At 37.7% G+C, this 21,657-nt stretch overlaps 1 protein-coding gene and 1 pseudogene across 6 annotated transcripts in view; one reads left to right on the forward strand and one right to left on the reverse strand.

The window, feature by feature from the left end:
• ARHGAP28 (Rho GTPase activating protein 28) overlaps nucleotides 1–21,657 on the reverse strand; it is a 116,633-nt gene that overhangs the window by 70,152 nt on the left and 24,824 nt on the right. For 2 of the 6 annotated variants that reach the window (XM_036418762.2, XM_036418761.2), the window contains exon 1: nucleotides 5,928–6,122. The exons of the other annotated variants lie outside the window; for them this stretch is intronic. The gene's annotated coding sequence lies outside the window, so the exon portion shown is untranslated. Of the gene's footprint in view, nucleotides 1–5,927; nucleotides 6,123–21,657 lie in introns of those variants that run through there. 6 annotated transcript variants of the gene reach the window in all.
• On the forward strand, nucleotides 8,293–12,756 carry LOC118707804 (annotated as a pseudogene).

Genomic DNA, 21,657 nt, shown 5'->3' on the forward strand with positions numbered 1-21,657 from the left:
TCACAATGCCTCCTTGGGAAAGTGTTGTTCCTATTAAATATTCTGTCTCCATGAATTTATAACTTATAAATGTTTCTTTAGATAGCCATATTTTAAGGATTCAAAAAAATCCTGTCCAGAAGTTGTTCTGGGCTTCATTAAGATCCACTTATTGAGTATGGGCATAATTAATGATATTAGTAGTAACTATGTGCCAGGTACCATTCTAAGCACTTCACACATACTAACTGGTGGGCATTGCTACCTACATTGAGTGACAACTAAGGTTTAGGGGTACAGCCTCGGTTTGCACACAGTCTTTTCATTCCAGGAGCTCTTCTCTCAACCACCATGCCATTCTGCTAACATAAAGTCGAATTCAGTAAGTGCTAAGAGTTTTAGACAACTCTTTGGGAACTCAAAGGAAGAAGAAAGTACTTCCTATTAAAGTTAGAGAAAGACCTCAAGTTGAAGGACGTGCAGGATTCTGATTGGCGGGGATGGAATAGGCATGATAATCTAATAGTCTAATAGATTATGTTGAATTATAATCCGGAAATCAAGAAATTTTCCTTTGGGAGGACTAACACACTGAAACTCACAGGATGAAACACCAGGAATGATGATGAAGTTCAGAAACTTCAGCTGCATATGTTTAGAATGATTGCTTCCTGGCACGAGTACAGCTCGTGTGAAAAAGACTGAAGAGATTTTGGCCAAACGGAAAGTCAGAACAAGCCAACAACATTAGATGGATGCCAAGAAAATTAACTGAACCCTAAGTGGCATAGAAGTATATCATATAGAAAGGGGAGGTAATTATCCTAAATGCAACAGAAATGGAATTTGGCTGTGGACATCGCATTATGGACGGATGTTGACAACCAGGGCAGAATTCAGACAGAATGGATGAGGAGAAACCATCAAAAAGCCATGCCACATGTGAAAGAAATGCTAAAAAGCACTGGAGAAATGTAGAAGGCTCTGAGGAAGCATGATCACTGTCTTCAAATATTTCAAAACCTGTCTTGGAAAGAACAATATGTGTAGAGTCACTCATGATATGGAAATAGAAACAATGGAGAATAATAAAACAAATAATAGAACAACTAACATTAATGCCAACTCTATATTAGCTATGGGGTCGGAGGAATGTTACTGAGGAAAAAGAAGTAATCAATACCCATGGGGTCTACATGCTAGTCAGAGACAAGATAATGCTTTTAAAAAGAATACTCATCTTTCTGAGTAGGGAGTGCATAAATATTAAAGGAAAGATATTGATAACTAGTCTTTACCAATTTTGAGAAGTCAAAGTTGAGGAAAGTGGTGAGACAGTGTTTTAAGGACAAAAGAGACTTGGAATTTGAGCTAAACTTGGACAGATGAATCCGTTTACAAAAGTCACCACCCCAAAGCCAAATCATCAGTAAACAAAACTACAAGCAGATTTCTGAAAATTCTCAGAGAATCCACTTAGGGTTTAAGAACATATAACAATTCTCTGTAATACACCACTTCTCAAGCTGTTCCCAAGAGGTGATGTGACTCCTTTCTCTTCTCAAACTAGTGCTTCTCCTCCCCACATTCTCCCTCTCGCCCCCGCACCACACACACACACACACACACACACACACACACACACACCAGCACAGTGACAAGATGCACCTATTACTAGGGAAGAGAAATGGATACAACATTCTTCAAGATAGTAGGTCAGAAAAGAAAGTAAAAATAGTCTGAGAATAGAGAACAAGGAGACCCCAATAATGAGGAGAAACAGCCTCTCTGAATTGTTCAAAGGCCTGCTGATACTTCCACCAAAACCTCAGAGAGTTTTCCTATTATCTCCAGACCAAAAAACACAGACAGATAATAAATTTGTCATTCGGTCAGCATTGTGTGGGAAAAAATGCCCAGGCCCGGGAGTCAAACTTTTACATTCTTGCCCCTGCCATTTATCAGCTGTCTAGACTTGGTCAACACATGTAACCTCATTGTGCCTCAGTTTCCTTCTCTATAAACTGTGGATAGTCACTTCTGCATGGAATCTTTGTGAAGATTAATGAAACAGTATTCCTAAAATGCTGCACACATCCTGTGATTCCACTCCTACCATTACCATCAAAACCTATAGGTTTCTAGTGGTAGATTTTTTGTTTGTTTGTTTGTTTTTGTTTGTTTTGGCAGCTCAGATACCTCTGTTCTTTGGAAATTATACCACTTTTTGGATTGTTCAAGATGAGTATATCTAATATCACTTTCTGATTTCTTCAATTTCATACATTTTGAAGGTAAGCGATTTCCATGGATTTGCCTTTTTGCAAAAAGAGATTATACTTTAGGGTGTTGTGTTTTGTAAAGAAGAAGTGGGGGTTCTGTGGGGGGATTGAGAAGGAAGAAAGGGGGGGGGGAGGGAGGCAGATGAGGTGGGGTGAAAAGAAGGAAGAGGAGGAGCTGCCACTTCTAGAGCTAGATCAAGTGATAATCCCCAAGCACTTTAACTATAATATACTGGAAGATTCATACTTACTGAATAATTTGAGGTTGGCAAAGAATGAAATGAAAGACAATTAATGTTTAATAAGCTATTTAAAAAGAATCTTTTGAAGTCTACTTTTTGCCTCCTTTTATTTATATGTCTAAAGGGCACCCTGCCTTCGCTATTCATAGTTCCTGCAGGTGCCTCACACCAGTGCTGAGAGCGCTTACCCACCAGCTGGGCTCCCCCATAACTCCTGCCTTCAGCCGGCAGCACTGGCACGGGCTGCTGCCTCATTCCTCCGCATGCCTTCTGAGGTTTACGGAAGCCCTATTTGTAATGAGCTTGCAAATTGTGGAACAAGAAGAAAAACAGGGTAAAGTATCTATCTCTGATGACATCTACTAATTACAGAAGTTTCAGGTGGTTAAATATACAAGTAACCAAATTATTGTGATTTTTAAAGCTTTTATCTTTAGCCTGGCCAGTGTGATTCAGTAGCTGAGCATCAACCTATGAACCAGAAGGTCACGGTATGATTCCTGGTCAGGGCACATGCCAGGGTTGTGGGCTCAATCCCCAGTTGAGGGGCGTGCAGGAGGCAGCTGATCAGTGATTCCCTCTCATTATTGATGTTTCTCTCTCTCTTCCTTTCTGAAATTAACAAAAACATATATATACATTTTTTTTAAATGTTTATCTTTATTGCAGATGTCCCCTTTGTTTGGTGTTTTTCCCCCATTGACCCATCCACCTGCGCACCCCTCTCAGGCTTTTACCACTCTGTTTTGTGAAGCATCAAGTTGGGTTTCTTGGAAAGTCTAAACAAGATTGATCTACAGCCAAATAGAAAATATCATTTGCATACCTGGCTCCAATTTCATTATGTATATTCTTAAGAGAAAGAAAAAAAGCTTAAATCTTTATGTTCATTTAATTAAATACATCTAACAAATAAAGAATTACTTCAGTTATAGCTCAGAGAGACAAGGACTTGTTTGCTCACTTACAACCCCTGAGTGTGTGATATCTGAGCTTTGTAAACCCATCATTTATTCATCACTGAAGTTCCCTAGCAATGAATGGCCAGCTAATCAGCACTTACGTTATCCAAACACTCCTCACAGTAGTTTTTCCCCCCTCTCAAATAATCCACAGACTTCTCTATCACTCAGAAACAATTCCCTTCTCTCAATCCTTCCTTCCTTCTGTTTATACAAGCACCGGGGGTGTTTGCTCTGGGTGCTATCTTCTCTCTGTGAAGGTCTTATCGCCAGTCACACCACACTCAGAGAGTGCGGCCTGGCAGAGGGCTGCATCCCAAGGCAGCTGGGAACTGCTGCCCCGCACGTTTACTACAATAACACAGCACATCTCCGCTGAACTGCTTTCACCCTCTGCTTTTGGAAAATCTCCAGGCAGGGTCTGTGTTTATGTCAGCAAAACTGGCTCAAAACACCATCTCCAGGGTTTTAAACAGGCCCTGAAACACGCTGTGCACTCAGCGTGGCTGGGGTCAGTAGGAGGCCTTCCAGTAAATCTGTTACTTCGCTTTGTCCTTCTACTTATTGCACAGGGGCTCCGATTTCCTTTTAGATCACCTCAGAAGCCATTTTGTTATTTTTTCCTAAATATTCTGCCAGAATCTTGGCTCACAGACCCCTGCATTATTGTGCCTGTTGTCTTCAGAATTCCTTATCTGTAAAGGTCCTGCTGATTTAGGTAAGCTAAACCATGTTCTTTCCATCTGATTTTTTTTCTCTTCAGCTTTAGGATCATAAAGTCTTTTGTTTACATTTCCAAATGTAAACACCAGTCTTATCTTGTTAAACTTGCCTTTGATTAGCACAGTTGATATTCGATTTAATCCCTTGGTTGGCATTTAACAAGAGCCTTATAAAAGGCTTTGTAAAAGCTGGACGTATACAAAGGGGTCTGGCAGGGATTATATGCAGAGTTATAGGGACCATCAAAATGAAACTGTAGAATGTGAGTGCTAAAAACAATTTCTAAATATAATGTAAATTCCTTATTACTTACAAGATTTAAAGTTAAAGAAACTCTCCCCATTTGGCGATAATCATCAAGTACATAAATGTTAAGTTATTTCCACAAACAAATGAGCACACCGAGATACTGCCATGCTGTATTTCTAGACACCATGCTGGAAATTTATACGCTCATCATGGACCTTAGTTTGGCTTACCACGTTCTAAAAATCTAAGGTAAAACTTTAAAAAAACTAAAAAAAAACCACTCTTTATTCCTCCCCCAAACTATACAAAAAAACAATAGTCCATCTAAGAAGGCTTTCTTATCACACACTTTAAAAAGAGGCCAAAACAGACATCACCTTTGATTATAAAATTCACTGGTGAAACAATTTTAAAACAATAAAGAAACTATAAACACAACTGTAAACTATTACATGGTGTTATTTAACTAAGAAGAACACAGAACACTCTAAAGCAAATGATTCTAATCTAATTTAAAGAAAAAGAAATTCAAATAAACCACCAAAACCACCCTTCTTAACATTTCTCCTTCCCTCTGAAAGATAACACAAAGAACCTAAACAACAATTCAAAGAAAATAAAGAAGAATGAAGTATCGACAGAGTGGCAGTATGGATAACAGTAATCTAAAAGTTAAACATTAGAGGTTAATCGATGTTATAGAACCTTTCTGGGGAGAGCAGGCCATTTGTATTTCTTGAAGTAGACCCTCAACTTGCTTGCTATTAAACAGACTGATCATGGCTTAGAGAGTACATTCTAACACAGATACCAGAGATGAGCAGAAGAAATGGACAGATACAAGTCACACAAATGCTCAGACAGAGTGCTTGTCTGTGGGTAGGCACATAAGAACTCCCTCCCTACTCACCTGTCTTTTCTAGGACAAGGGCTGCAAACACAACCACTGGGTCGGTGCCCTTTGTCCCAGCACTGAACATAAGAAGAAGAGCTTGGTGGCCTTGCCAGAGACATACATTAATTCCGTTAAAGAGTAGAAGAGCTGGCTTGGGTAATAGAGTCTACCTCAGTCAGTACTTCTAAAATTAGGTAATTATAAGGAAAGACTGAATTAGATAGTTTAAAAGCTCCAGCTCAACAACAGGAATTGGAATAAAAAAACTTCTAAGCAATTCTTTTTTATGCATCTATTAAGATCCTATTTTTAACCAGTCCCCCCTACTTTCCTACTCTATCTGATCTTGAGAAATTTACATTCACACCGTAATAAAAAATCTTCTTTAAATGTTAAAAAGTTACAGTTGACTATCACTTAACAGGATGTACCTAATAAAACTATAAGCCCCACCCATGCATTCACTTACAAATGGATTTATTTAAAAAACTGTACTATTCACTCTCTTCTTTTCTCTGAAATAAAAGAAAGAACCAAACTGTCGAAAAAAGTCTGTAGCCCAAATGATTGATTTAGGAAGTTCTGGGAACCTTACCTCTTTGCAGGTTAAGAGTCTTCAGGGATGATGCGCTTAAGGGAGAAGAAGCACAAATCATCTCCGGGACCATGTGTCCTCAGGCCCAGCGGTGGAAAGGCCATCCTCCAGCCCACGTTCCCCACCTCACACCACAGAGTGCTGCCTCCACCTCCAGGGCAGGGCAGTGCTGGGCTGGCTGCCTCCCTGGAGTTCCTTCCCTAAGTGCAGAACCAATTCCCACTGCACAGGAGCTATTTAAAGAGGTGGGGCCTGCAGGACAAATGTGGCCTTCGAGCCTTCCTGTTTGTGTCCTCGCTCAAATTTTCATCCATTTCCTAAGGAAGGCTACAGAGTGTAGTCAGCCTGGAGGAGGCTGAGATTTATGAAAACAGTGTGCAAGGGCAATTTTTAGAAACAGGTCTTCCCTTTCCTTCTGTTCTCCACAAGCAGATATGAGGCTTTGCAAGTACTTGAAAAGTCAAAAGCAAAAACTATCTGTTGTGGTTTGGTAAAGATTTTGTACTCCTGAAAAATTTTTAAATCTGAAATGTAGAAAGGAAAAAAAAAAATTGTGAATCATTAACCCAACATGTATTACATAATAATACGGAAAAAAATATATTCGATTTATGGTCAGAGATAAGCCTTCGAAAAGCCTTTGACTTTCACTAGCTTTAATTCAGTCTCTTTGTCTGAATAAATGGGACTAATAACATGTAATCTACATGTGTTATGAAACCTGCATTATTAACTGGAAAAGGCTCTCTACAGTATCTTACATAGGTCAGTCCATGCTATTATTACATTGACTTACCTAATTTCCCAGTTGCTGTTGAATATGAGGCATTAATAGCTAGATAAAAAGTGCAAATACATCTTCTTTCTTTTCTGCATTTGTTTGCTTGTGTATTGTCTGACTTCCCCATTGGCACCAAGACTGTAGGAGGGCCAGAGACTTCATTGGTAATGCTGGTTTAACATATTCCCTGTACCAAGAACAGCTCTTGGCATATATTACCATGCAATATGCAATGTTTGGTTAACTAACTAACTAACTAACTAACTAAATAAATAAATAAATGCATATTTTCAGACAAATTCAAGCACAATGCTCTACACATAAGTCTGAAACAAATGTGTGTTGAATTAGTGAATGATTCCTATAGAGAAACATCCCAGGAAAATTCAGTAATAGAATTTTAAGACAAGTTGGAGCTGTTACAAACCTTTGAGATAAATATGACTGTATGTTTTGTAAGACCACCCGTCAAACATATTATTTAGACGGTTCATGTACAAACCATCATGAATATTAGGTACAATATTCAATATGAGTTAATTCACAGAAAAAAAAATTGTTTTGCTTAACTTAGAATTAACCTAAAATTCCTCAAGCCTTTTTCTGTTAAAAAGAGAATTATTATTTTTTTATTTTTTTTATTTTTTTTTGTGCTTTGGAAGTCCTAGCTTGGTGGCAGTGGGATTTGATAAGGACTCATTGATTTCTTTAAAAGCATTACCAAGACAAGAAGGATAAAGATGTGTGGTCCTTTGTGGTTCTTACAAAACAACTACTGATGTTTAATGTAACATAACATGCCAGGAGACAGGACCATCTCTGGGACCTGAAACAGATTTCATTCTGAGCCTTCACATTGTCATCTGAGTCCAGTTTGGGCCACTCTAGGCCACTAAGAGACCAAACTTAACTATTTGATAGCTGCTCATTAATCTATTATGTGTACAAAAGAGAGATACTTTCGTGGGTATTTGTCCACTTCAGCAAATTACCAAGGAGGAAGAATCCTGAATCTTAAAGACCATGTGAAACAAAATTCCATCTTACTTCTGAGGATGTCTCTTGCTGTGCTCGAGAAATAGGAACATGCTGTCTCTCTCTCTTCCTCTCCTCTCTGCCCTCTCTCGGCTCCCACTTTATAGAGAGAACAAGAGCCCTCCTGCCGCAGCCCTTTCGCAAGGCTTAAACATAGAGAAAAGATTTAAAGCCACTCCTCTGAATGAAGTCATTTTAGTTCCAAAATATGAGGAAGCACTTCATAATCATAAGTTCTACAGCTTTTGGCCGATGAAAAAGAATCTCTGAAAACCAGAGTGGTGGTCAAATAAAAATAGATTTTACTGCTTAAGGCAAGTATCTATCCTCTGTATTTTTCTAAGGTCAAAGTTTGAGACACTGTGAAGATGTTTTTCCACCACATCCCTTTTCCTCCTTCTCTCAAGAACTTTCTCTACTGCTGCCGGCATTTTTTAACTGAGTAATTAAAGATTCTAAGGAAGTTCTGAAATAGATTTTTGACAGCTTTCAGCAGCAAGGCTTTCTCTCGCCTGACACGTAGCCTCTGGCCTAACAAATACCATCTACATGGAGCTTGTGAGTTCAATTAGAGGGTTATCAGATGTGGCTTAAATGCCTCCCGGAACATGCACATTTGACCCTGGGGCAGGCTGCTGAATTGTGGAAACTGTCATCCAATAGTCAAGCTGCTTCTCCTTCTAACATAAGAAAGCTTGTAGGCGCTCACCCAGAGGCTCCCACAGCCTCCCCTGGGGATTCTGAGGAACCTGCCAGCTATTTCCTGGATTAATAGTGGGACTGCCCCAGCTAAGGACAGACTGCATCAAGATATCAATGTGTTACTTGATTAGCAAATAAAAAGATAACCTCAAGTTACTGATGACACAGTCTTCTTGTGCTATTTCTATCATTATTTGAGACCATGTATCTGATTTTAATGAACATGTATCTAATTCCATAGGAAATATAATAATCATCGTGTAAGAGGAGAGACAATATGCAGGCAAGATTAAAAGGAGCAAATGTAGAACACATTATCACAGAGACTGTCCTTACTGGGTATGTGCACTGCACAACAGAACAATGAAGAATTTCTCCTTTTGCCATCTGTTGTCTTATAAGACAGCTGATTTCCTGTCTGCTGACTCTAGTAACTATGCCTAGTTAGAAATAAAATAAGTAAAGCAAAGTTATAATGAAAGATTAATCTCCGTAATATGAAAGGTCTGTGATAGCAAGTTCATTCTAAGAGTTTAGTGATATTTCTCTTTTCCAAAATGAGAAATAAAGGGGATAATATTTCTTCTTCTCCGTTTCAATTTGCTATGGACAAGCTCTTCTGGATGCTTTGAAGACACAAGATGTATAAGTAGTAGGTTCCTATTCTCAATCAATTCATGACCTGGTAAGACAGGTACAGAGATAACTATAGTACAAAGGTAGTGTGTGGTAAAGGGGGTAGTACAGCCTAATATCAAGTGTGCAGCACAAAGTGAGAAGGACATAGGCTTAAATTCTGGTTTTGCCATACCCATGCTATATAATCTTGAGCAAATTCCTTAATTCCTTTAAGCCTTGCTTTCCTCATGGGTAAAACAGAAAACATATTAGAGCTGCCTCATGGTAGCAATTAAATGAATTTATGAATGCAAATCCTTAACAGAGTGCCTGGGTTTTGGAAGTCCTCAATAAATGTCACTGATGCAGAAGAAAACTATTAAAAGTTATACTTAAATTACCAAGAACATTCAATGGAGAATAAAACAGTCTAACAATAACTAAAATATGAGATATAGAATTTTCTAGCCAGGAAACTGCCCTCTTAGAATAGTTTGAATGTGCAGGCTATCCTTGACTTATATCCCTTAAGTTTGTAAAATGATTGCTACAATAGCACCTGGAAAGAAGAGGGGCACAGTCACCCCTAATTTCCCCACTGCCATACGCCCTTCTTTTCTGGGATGTCCAACCATGGTCTTGTGTCTAACTTCAGCCTGTGCTAGTCTATATCACAATAAATGGCCTTGTAGTCCCTTCTCTCTCTCCCAGAAAATTACTTCTCTCTCAATACCAGAGATGGTTTCAAAGGCTATCTTATTTGTAGGAGAAAGCATCCAGAGTATTCATAAAAATGAAAACTTTTGTTTCTGGCAATTATGGATTGAGTGGGACTGGATTTGCCTTTCCAATGTAAATAACTGGAAAACTGGATAAATATGTGAAAAACTATTTATAGTTATTAGATTAAAGGAAGCACAAAATGTGGTCCCTGAGAAAGGGGGAACATCTGCAGTGAGTTCCACAGTCATCCCATCCTTCAGCCTGAAAGCACATTCCAGACCAGCAGTGCAGTGAGAGTAAACCCAAGAACACTGGGGCTCAGGGAGTTTCAGGGCCACAGAACAGAGTGCACTGAGGCTAAGGCAGATGGAATTCTCTAGGAAAAGTACCACACAGGAAGGATGTATGCAGACAAGGAGCTCAGGAAATCAATATAGGGGTTTTCTTGAGTTTGCTGCTGAATATTAAGTTGACATACACAAGGTCAATTTCGTAATTATGGACAAAAAACAAATGAAGGTGTATAAATACACAATTCCCATATCTGTCAAAGAACTAGGAGAGACTTGAGTTGTTACCAACCAGAATAGGCAGTCTTTATTGAGTACCTGAGCTTAAGGTCACCACAGCATAAAATGCTTTTAGTAATTTGACTAGTGGCCAAGTTCATGGATTCATGCACATTGAAAGGAAATTAATTAGAAGAAATATTTTAATATCACTATTTGCCCTTTCTCTATAATAGAAGTGTCAACCAAATTCACAATTAACAGTGACAGATCAAAACATACATATGCAATTGGCGCCAGCAAGAGCTTTATATGTATCATGCACGCACGAGTCAATATTTATTTTTAAATTGCCAGTGCACATCATATGTACCTGCCAGTTGGTTGGTCAGATGGTTGGACAGATGGATGATTTGTCACTTAGCCTTTTATATATATACTAGAAGCCTGATGCACAAAGATTCATGCAAGAATGGGCCTTCCCTCCCCTGGATTCCAGCACAACCTTTGCTGCAGCCCAGAGTTGTCTTTCCACCTTCCCATGCTGCCCAGAGCAGCTGGAGTGGTGCAGAACACCTTGCGTCCCGCCCCTGGCCATTACCTTTGTTGAGTTAATTTGAATACTCACTCCTGATTGGCTGGTGGGCATCACAAGGATACAGTCATTTTGCATCTTTCTCTTTTATTAGTGTGGAGAGATACTTTAAAGTAGGGGTGTCAAACTCAATCACAGAAGGGGCCAAAATCTAAAATCCAGCTTAAATCGCGGGCCGAATGGTTTAATGAACAGTCATAAACTGTCATTGTGATGGAAACGCAATGGAGTGCAGTGATGACAGTGCGGTGCGGGCCACATTGCAAGGCCTGGCGGGACGGATTTGGCCTGCGGGCCTTGTGTTTGACACATGTGCTTTAAAGTATCAGTTTAATGGTATAGCTAAATCAGCCCTGGAACAAAGGCTATTGTAGATCTGCCCTAACAACTCTTTTAAGAGAAAGGCAATAAAACTTTATACTAAATAAAACAACAAACAAAATATCACAAGTCCATCATTCAGTTAAAAACTATGACACATGCAAAGAATCAGGAAAAGAAGACATAGAAACAGTCTCAAGTGACAGAACTGATGAATTAGTACAAAAGGATAAATTATACCAATAATTATGCTCAATATACTTAAGGATTTCAAAGATAAGAGGAGATAAAAGATTAAAAAGAATAAGATTTTAGAGTTTTTAAAATTTGAAATGAAAATATAACAGATGGAATTATCATAACATTAACTAAATTACTAAAGAAGAGACCAGTAAATTCAAAAGCAAAACAGTATAGAAAATACCTTACATGTCCTTACTGGTCAATTAAAAAAATAAAAATATTGAATGGTAGTGCTAGTGCTGACATGGGAGTGCTCCTCTCAGGGACTGGATGACCCTGGGAGTAAGGACATGCCTTCTCCAATGCACCACTTTTCCTACCACCACTGAGCCCTCTCTTGTCTCCATGCCCCAGAGCAGGCATTGCATGGTGGCCCCACCACTGCGGCCAAAGACAGTGAGACCTTCAGTTTGGGGAATATGATTGCCTCCATGCTAGGTAAAATACAAAATTTAGGTATTACACACATATGGCATAAAGATCAAGAATGTCCCAGATGACTTATGAAGGTGAAAGATATGATGTGCAAATACATGTGCCCACTTTCACAGTCAGAGAATTGTTGATGACAACCTGCACAGATGAAGGTACAAATAATAAGCTGGTAAAAAAAAAAAAAAAAAAAAAAAAAAAAAAAGAGCTGCAGAATCTACCACAAACATTTTAAAAGCCAATGCAAGTATTTGCTTTGTAGTTCCTGACCCCTTAATACCTGATCCTCCAAACTACCAAACTTAATCCTATTTGTTCATTACAGGAATTGGCTGTTTATCATGGCTGGAGACTTCCTGAATATACCTTTTCCCAGAAAGGAAGAATTGCTCATAAGGAAGAATATACCACAATTCGCAGGCTCAAGTCATTTATGGAAACTGGAAAGGGTCCAAAAAAAAAAGGCCAAGAGAAATACTGCTGAGAAATTTCTTGAGAAACTCTGTAATATTTCTCCAAAGAACCACATTCTTTAACAAAAGTAGTAGATCATTCTCTAGGATGAGCTTGGCATTCTTTGAAGAATTCTGGTGAAAAGATTAACTTACTGAAAAGAAGCCTCCTCAGTATTCCAAATACAGATTACATCCAGCTGCTTAGTGAAGTCACCAAGGAACAAGGTTTTAATAGAACATATTTGGATATAGGAAAACTGAGAGACAAGGAACATTATCAGTGTTGCACTGACGTGTACACCAATCCCATCACAGTCTATCATGGCACTGGGATCGCCTGTAACAATGTGCAGAGTGATATAGCTCACATGCTTTGCAGTATTTAATGATAACAACAGAAAGGAAATACATTTAGAGCAACTTAAAAAACCCACAGAAATTCCCCTCTCGCCCCTTCCCAAGTAAAATGTTTACTATAATGTTTGAGTTTGTGTGTTGTTTCTAAATATCTTCAAAGATTCCATTAACACTTCAGATCTATCATTTCCTAGTAGTTGTTATTAAGCTCTTTTTAATGGCTTCAACTTTGTTTTAGTATATTGTACTTATGTTCTTTGTACCCCATAGGCAGAGTGTAGTACCCACTGTACAATGCCATATACCGGTATTTAAAAGGAAGAATCTGTATATTGATGATGATGATGAGGATGAAGTAAAACTACTGTTAACAACAGTCTTTCTTTCTGGCGCTTAATTTCTTTGTGCAAAGCTTTGTAAAGGGAATTTGAAGGAAGCCTTTTAGAATTAGAGTGTTGAGGAATGCTCTAACAAGCTTTTAGTGAATGTGATTTTTAAGTGTTAGGGGACAAGACTAATCTGCTGCATATTTGATCCATGTAGTAAAAAGCTGTTGTTATAAAATAAAATGTAATTAATTAAAAAGTATATGTCAATAATAAAAAGAAAATATCCAAACTGAAAAACACAGAGAAAAAAAAGGCTGAAAAATGAACAGAGTCTCAGTGATCTATGGGATAACATCAAGTAACCTAACATTATTGAAATCCTAGAATGGGAAAAGGGGATAAAAATGATACAAAGAAATAATGGCTGAACTGTGTCCAAATTCAACAAAAACTATAAACAAAAGATCCAAGAAACTCAATGAAACTCCCCAAAACAAACAAACAAACAAACAAACAAAAACACAGCCAGGCATATCATCATGTAATTGCTGAAAACAGAGATAAAGATAAAAAGCAAAAGTAGCAGAGTGAGGAAAAACAGACATATTATATACAGAAGAACAAAGAAAAAGAGTACAAACTTCTGATTAGGAACAACACAAACAAAAAGCAATAGAATGATACTTTTCAAGTAATGAAAGAAAAAAGGTTAATCTAGAATTCTATATCCAGTGGCAATAGCCTTTAAAAAAAAAAAGACAATATAACTACAATCTTAGACAAACAAAAAGGACAGAGAAGTCATATACAGCAGATCTGCACTATAAGAAATATTAAAGTTTTTCAAGAAGAAAGAAAATAATACTAATGAAAATTTGGACCTACACAAAAGAATAAAAGTGTGGGAATTTGTAAATATGTAGGCACATAAAAATAATTTTCTTATATTTTTACTTCTTTAAAATAAAATTGACTGGTTAAAATAATATCAAGGTTTTTGACATATGAAATAAATAAAATTTATGACAACAAAATCATAAAAGTCATGAAAGAGAAAAATGAAAGCATAAGGTCATAAGATTCTTACATTATACATGAAGTAATATAATATTACTTTAAGTTGGGATGTGATAAGATAAAGTACCATATTGTAAACTCTGGAGTGACCACTAAAAATAATCAATAAAGAGTGGAGATAGAAGAGAATAAAAAAAAAAAAATGCTTAAGTAATCCTAAAAAAAGGCCAGAAAAGAGGAAAAGCAGTGAAGAGAACAGATGAGATCAATAGAAAACATATAGAAAGATAGTAGACTAAACCCAACTTTATATGCTGCCTACAATAAACACAGTTCCATTATATAGACAGCGTAAAAGTAAAAGAATGGACTAAATTTACCACATAAACATTAAACGTAAGAAATCTTGCATGGCCATATTCATTCAGACAAAGCAGATTCTTTGTCAGTTTGGGTCTTGAGGAAAGCAGAAATCAGGACTGAATCAAAGGTTCACGAGACTGATGGAAGGAAACACTTGTGAAAGATAAAGGTGAGAGGGAGCAGGAACGGGCAGAGAAAGAGCCTCACATTGCGAGCAGGTCCCAGGAAGTCTCAGCCAGGCTAATTGGCAGTCCCCAGCAGATACTGGCCCTGCTCATGTTGTGCTAACAGCATCCTGTTGACAGGATAGCCATGGTGTGACTATGCAGTAGATCCCAAAAGTGTGACAGCTGAGGCTATAGGCTAAGTATAGTGGTCGGCAAACCGTGGCTCTCGAGCCACATGCAGCTCTTTGGCCCCTTGAGTATGGCTCTTTCACAAAATACCATGGCCTGGGTGAGTCTATTTTGAAGAAGTGGCATTAGAAGTTTAAAAAATTTGGCTCTCAAAAGAAATTCCAGCTGGGACCGGTTTGGCTCAGTGGGTAGAGCGTCGGCCTGCGGACTGAAAGGTCCCGGGTTCGATTCCGGTCATTGGCATGTACCTTGGTTGCAAACACATCCCCAGTAGGAGGTGTGCGAGAGGCAGCTGATCGATGTTTCTCTCTCATCGATGTTTCTAACTCTCTATCCCTCTCTCTTCCTCTGTGAAAAATCAATAAAATATATATTAAAAAAAAAAAAAAGAAATTCTAATCATTGTACTGTTTATATTTGGCTCTGTTGACTAATAAGTTTGCCGACCACTGTACTTAGCTAAGTATACTACTTTTTGGAAAAGGGGTCAGAATAGCACAACTCTATTTCTGCCACAACTTGTTCTATCTATTACTGAGAGAGGAGTGTTGACATCTCCAACTATCACTACGAGTTACTTATTTCTCCTTTCGGTCCTGAGACTTTTTACTTCAAATATTTTGAAGCCTTATGGTTCAGACATACACATGTAGAGTTATTAGATTTTCTTTGTGAAATTAGTCTTTTAGCATTAGGAAATATCACTCTTGTCCTTGGTCATAAAATGTTGTTAATAAAATATCATTCCAAGTATAAAATAAAAAATGAACTCTAGAGTAGAAAGTAGGTGTACTTAGATTGTGGCTATGTTCATTTTTTGAAAATAAGTTTTTAAAATAGGTTTTGATTGGTATTTTAGAAAGGAAGGGGAGGGAGAGAAACATCAATGTAAGGGAGAAACATTAATCAGTTGCTTCCCCCATGCACCCCTTCAGGGGATTGAGACCACATCCTGAGCGTGATCCCTGACCAGGAATCAAACTGGCAACTTCTGGTGCATGGGACAACACTCAACCAACTAAGCCACATGGGTCAGGGCTGAAAGTAACTTTTGATGATAATCCTAAATTTAGAAAACTTTTATGTCATGTATCAAAAAGAATTGTCTGAAATAATGTGTTTTATTTCTAAGTGGAGTTATACGTTTTTCAAGGATTTCTCTTAGAACCCAGTATAAAGGCCATTGCCTCTAAAAGTTCTCCTGTCTCCCAGGCAGTAACAGCTGCTGCCTCCTTTGTGTCCTTGGTCTTGAACATATGTCCATCCCATCTCCCTCATTGCATGTATTTGCTCTCACATTTGTCTCTTCCATTAGACAAAATACTCTGAGGGTAAAGAATATCTTATTACCTTCATATCCCCAATGTCTGGCGCTCACTAAGTACTTCATGAATACCCATCAAATAAATTAAAAGCTTAAGTTTAAAATCATAATTCAGAACTAGCCTGGCCCAGCTTTCACTGGATCACAAGAATCAACATGGGCCAGGGTGCCAGTGTCAATGGACCTTGGATTGTAGAAAGTACCTACAAAATGATAAAAAATGTGTCATCTTGCATTATTTTTTAACATCAAATAATTCAATAATTGAGATATTAGTTCTTCATTGAGATTACTGATTCTTTTATTCTATGAGGACTCTTCCCATGTACAAATTAAACTGTGTAGAATGAGATTTTATCATCTATTCCTAAAATTCTGAAGAAAAAAAACACCTATCTTTTTTAATGTTTTGATAGAATAAAATAGCCAGGAGAGGGCCAACTAGATACAGGAATATAGATTGGTTATAAATTTTTTTTTTTTTTTACTTTAAAAAATATATATATTTTATTGATTTTTTACAGAGAGGAAGGGAGAGGGAGAGAGAGTTAGAAACATCGATGAGAGAGAAACATCTATCAGCTGCCTCCTGCACATCCCCTACTGGGGATGTGCCCTTGACAGGAATCAAACCTGGGACCTTTCAGTCCACAGACAGATGCTCTATCCACTGAGCCAATCCGGTTTGTGCTTAGGTTTTTTTGTTTTGTTTTGTTTTTTGTTTTTTAATAAAATATTTCTTATAATCACTTGTCTGCTTTCATACTTTCTTTCCCTGACCACAAATAATCAGCCTTGCACACACTGTGAGGGAAGAAGAGGGAGATGGTAAGAGATGCTGAGATGTCATACTCTCTTGAGCTCTGTGAGCCACACTTCCGCTCTTTCATCCCCTCCACTCCAGAGCATCACTGCTATGCTCCTTCCCCATCTGCAGGCTGCACAGGGCTGCCCATGGCGGTTCATCTGCACCCGAGCTGGGAGCATCCAACAAATATTTGTGGGCCACCCACTGTGCTGGACACTGGCCATTAGATGGGAGGAAAAAATACAGACAGACTTTGTGTTCCAGGAGAAGAAAATTAAAGAGCTATTTGCAATAACATTGGATGAATGCTATGATAAGGTAAACAGGGCGAGTCTGGAGTCAAACTCTAATACTTGTGTAAGAATATTCTATCTTGACAAATAAAAGAGATTGTGTCGATTGGACACAATCACATTGGGTGGCAATCTCTCTTCTGCCCTGTTTTCTGATCAGTATACTTAGGATGATAAAACTGCCTCCCTATCATAAAGGTTTTTTTGAGAATTAATGTGAGCAGGCCCACGCTCATAGGGAATGGTCAAAGCTCAGTCCTGAAGAATGAAATAAATTCATTGTGGATAGATCAGTTTGCTGGGGCTGCCCCAACAATATCCCATCAGTTGAGTGACTTAAACAGAGAAATTTATTCTCTCACAGGAGGCTGGAAGTCGGCGATCAAAGTGTTGGCATTGCTGGTTTCATTCTGAGGCCTCTCTCTTTGGCTTGAAAATGGCCCTCTTCCCACTCTGTCTTCATCTGGTCTTCCCGCTGTGCCAGTATGCGGCCTAACTTCCTCTTTTTCTCGGATCAATCAGACTGGAAGAGAGCCTGCTCTAAGGACCTCATTTTAAGTCAATTGCCTCTTTAATTGCTCTGTCTCCAAATGCAGTCACATTCTGAAGTACTGGGTGTTGGGTCTTCAACATATAAATTTTGGGGGAACACAACTCAGCATATAACAGTGGGGGAGGCAAAGAGAGACACAGAGAACTCTTTCTAATAGAAGGAATAACGTGTTAACTGAAAGAGAATTGTGTAGTACATTAAAAAGAAACTGAATAAAATAAAACACTTTTGCAATAGAGATTGTCGGATAATAAACATCAAGAGGTGAATCAAGGCATTTGAGAAATGCGAAACGCTGATGGCTTGAGTCATGTCATGAGGATGAAAGGAACCCATGCACTCTGAAAATCTAAACAACGGACTTGATGACTCATGAAGGGCAGGAGGGAAAAGGAGAATGATTTCCATGTTACCAGCAAATAAGTCAATAATTGTGAAGGAAGATAAAGTCAAATGGGTCTCCTGAATTTAAGAAACCTGTAGGACTATCAGTAGGCCATTGGCTATTTGTACTACTGAGTGCTTGTTAAACCCTCACTATTCACCACATAGCATGCCAAGAACTATACTGGTCCATACTATTATATACCTTTCTACAGATTAAAAATCTGAACCTTCAGAACATAATATAAGTTGGCTATGGCTTCAGGTTCCTCTCACACTCTGTCCCACTCCCACCTATCGTGATCTCTGATACCATAGCTTTGTATTGACTATTTTTGTATGGTATATGAATGAAATCATACAGTGTATGCACTTTTCTCTATATGTCTATATGGGTTTTAAAATCTGCTATTTAACTTGGGGGGAAACGGTTATTGTAGGTAGACATAAGTGTAATCTCATGAATTCATTTTCCTGTACTCTAAGAACCCCTGACATGAATATATATAGTACTTACACATTTGTGTTCTGAAGTACACCTAGGTAAAATCAGTAATGTGAAATAAATCTAGGGAAGTACTGGCCAATTTCCATGTTGTATCCTCTGAAAGAGATTGAGTCTCTGACCCCTACTAACTGTAACAAATTCCTCATATGAATTAAAACTTAGAATGTAAAGTAATAGTAATGGTGATAGAGGTTTTAAAGGGAAAGTTATATTGCAGTAGCTTAAAGTAAACTGAGATGAGCTTTAGATAATAAATCTGAAATCAACTCTAATTGCTGAGTTAGTGAATTATTCCCTTTTTCTAGTTATAAATCCTTTATACTACAAGGAACTGCTAGTCATTTTGGAAAATGTTTTGAATGTGCTGTACAAACAATATGAATGTCAGTAGAAAATAAGCTTTTTACTAGTTTTAAAAATTCTTTTCTAAAATAATTTCATAGAAGTTGTGTATTTAATGTTTCAACATTTTACTGTAGGTTCATTATATGATATAACTGTATATTGTATTTGCTGAATTCTGACTTTGTTTCTCACCTTGCACTAAGAACTTCTCTTTTTTAACCAGCATGGGTATTTTTTATGTGTTTTTAAGATCTTAGTATTTAAACTTATCCTGATGATGATACCCAATACAGAACTATATTCATCTTTAATTTCCCTAAAATATACCTTATTCCACCATGATTTAGCACTGCTAACTGCTCTCAGTTATACAAAGATAGGTTTAACCTCACTATGATAATGACATACTATTAAAAGTTTCTCTATAAAAGTTGCTTGAGTGTATCACCTTTTGGGGAGAAATTGCAACAAGGTCTGAAGATCACATTTAATAGAAAGAAGTGGATATTTTATTTAAGAAGAAAAATAATTATAGCTTCAAAGTCACATGGCTAAAAAAATTATACATTACATTCTATAATAATGTTTTAAACAGTCATTTCTTCCTAATTACCTGTTACCTTATTCCTTCCTGAAAATGGTCTTATTTAAGATAAGTAGACATCAAGAGAAGAGGTATAATTATTGCAAACAGAGAATCAATTGTATCACATATTTTAGAGCTATTGATATGATAACCAAGATAAGAACATATTCACTTAAGGTAGACCAGTATTTGATCAAATCTTAATCACAAAATGTGAGCCTGATTCTGTGTGTCAGCTTTACAGTTAAACTCCCGTTAAGAACTGCAGCACCCCCTGTCTGTTAGGAGCACAGACCATGTTTACTGAGACAGAAATCAGAACGCCTGGGTTGAAATGTCTCCAGATGAATCTTGACTAAACAGAGACAGAAACATGCTGTTTCTAAGTCTCTATCCCTCTCTCTTCCTCTCTGTAAAAAATCAATAAAATATATTAAAAAAAAAAAGAACTCAAAAACAGAAACAAAAATAAGATGCCTCAACTCATTCAACCCCACTGCTCCAAATGTTATCCTTTCCTTTAGTTTAGAAAATAACCATTTTATTAACAGTCCATCTTGAACCAAGCCTCATGCTATGTGAGGTTTTGTATATTACGTTATTCCAACTGTGGTCTGCAGTTATAGAAGAAGCTGAAACTTTATTATATGATATAGAGTAAATCGTAAGATAGCATGAACCCCATGAATCTCAGATACAAATAGGGGTGATAAAAGGAAGAAATAGTTGATCTCAATTTGGTCTCACTGAAAATATAATTCTTTGTACTTATTGTCACTTTGCATTAGATAAAATAGAAATACGTACCTAAAAAAAAACATTTTAAAAGGCTAATTTGAAGAAATTTATTCTTAACGAAACAAGTGGCTCTTGTGTCAAAGTAATGCTTTTACTTTAGGCTTTCAGTAAGCAGAAATATTTAATAGACTCTTTCTGAGACTCAAAAAAACTACAAAATAGGACTATGAGTACCTTTTCAAACAGACCATCTAGATCAGTGGTTCTCAACCTTTCTAATGCTGCGACCCTTTAATACAGTTCCTCATGTTGTGGTGACCCCCAACCATAAAATTATTTTCCTTCTACTTCATAACTATAATGGTGCTACTGTTATGAATCTAAATGTAAATGTCTGTGTTTTCCGATGGTCTTAGGCTCTACAGCAGTGGTTCTCAAACTATGGGTGGCTAGCAGGGTCGCCTAAGACCATCAGAAAACACAGATATTTACATCACTATTCATAACAGTAGCAAAATTACAGTTATGAAGTAGCAACGAAAATAATTTTATGCTTGGGGGTCACCACAACATGTGGAACTGTATTAAAAGGTCGCGGCATTAGAAAGGTTGAGAATCACTGATCTAGATTTACAAGTCCCAGACTCAGCCTAGATTCAGAACCTCTTTACTAAATGGCATTTCTGTAAGACACAAAAGCTATTGATTTATTAGGAAATGGTTTGAAGCACTATTTTTACCTCATCTATTACTCCTACATATAGTGTTTACAGCAAAAAGAGAAAAGAAATAGTCAACCACTGGGTCAAAGACAAGCAAAAATAGAATAATTACGAGCATACAAAGAGGCAGAAAAATAACCTGGTGCGATGACACTGAGCATCGCTTAGGAACCTAGCCTCTGCATTCTTGAACTGTGACCAGAGATGATAAAGAAGTGTTGAGAGGAACAAGCGAGCTCATTGTTACATGTCTGTGCTCCTGAACAGACTGGAGGCAAAGCCTGTTGTATCATCATACTGCAATCCCAGGCTAAGAATTAACCTCGTACCCGTGAGGCTTCCTGGGCCCTTTTCACAGCAGTCTTTTCTGTTAGACATGGTCCTCTTTGTGCAGTAGCTGAAGTGAATTAGCGAGGTTTTGCTGAGCCTGGAACCTTTGTTGCACTGCCTGAGATCTGTGTTAACTAAAGACACAATGGCCTTGAATAAAGAGACCAAATTACGAAGAGAGGATTAAGAGAAAGCTCCTAAGGAAAATTTCAAGTTAAGCACTAGTCCTTGATTGACCTGTGATGCCAGTTATGCAATCAGAATAGGAAAAAAAAGGGTCTGTTTTGCTTCATTGTTTGAATT

This window comes from Pipistrellus kuhlii, unplaced genomic scaffold (genome assembly GCF_014108245.1).
Source record: "Pipistrellus kuhlii isolate mPipKuh1 unplaced genomic scaffold, mPipKuh1.p scaffold_m20_p_6, whole genome shotgun sequence".
Taxonomy (NCBI): Eukaryota; Metazoa; Chordata; class Mammalia; order Chiroptera; family Vespertilionidae; genus Pipistrellus; species Pipistrellus kuhlii.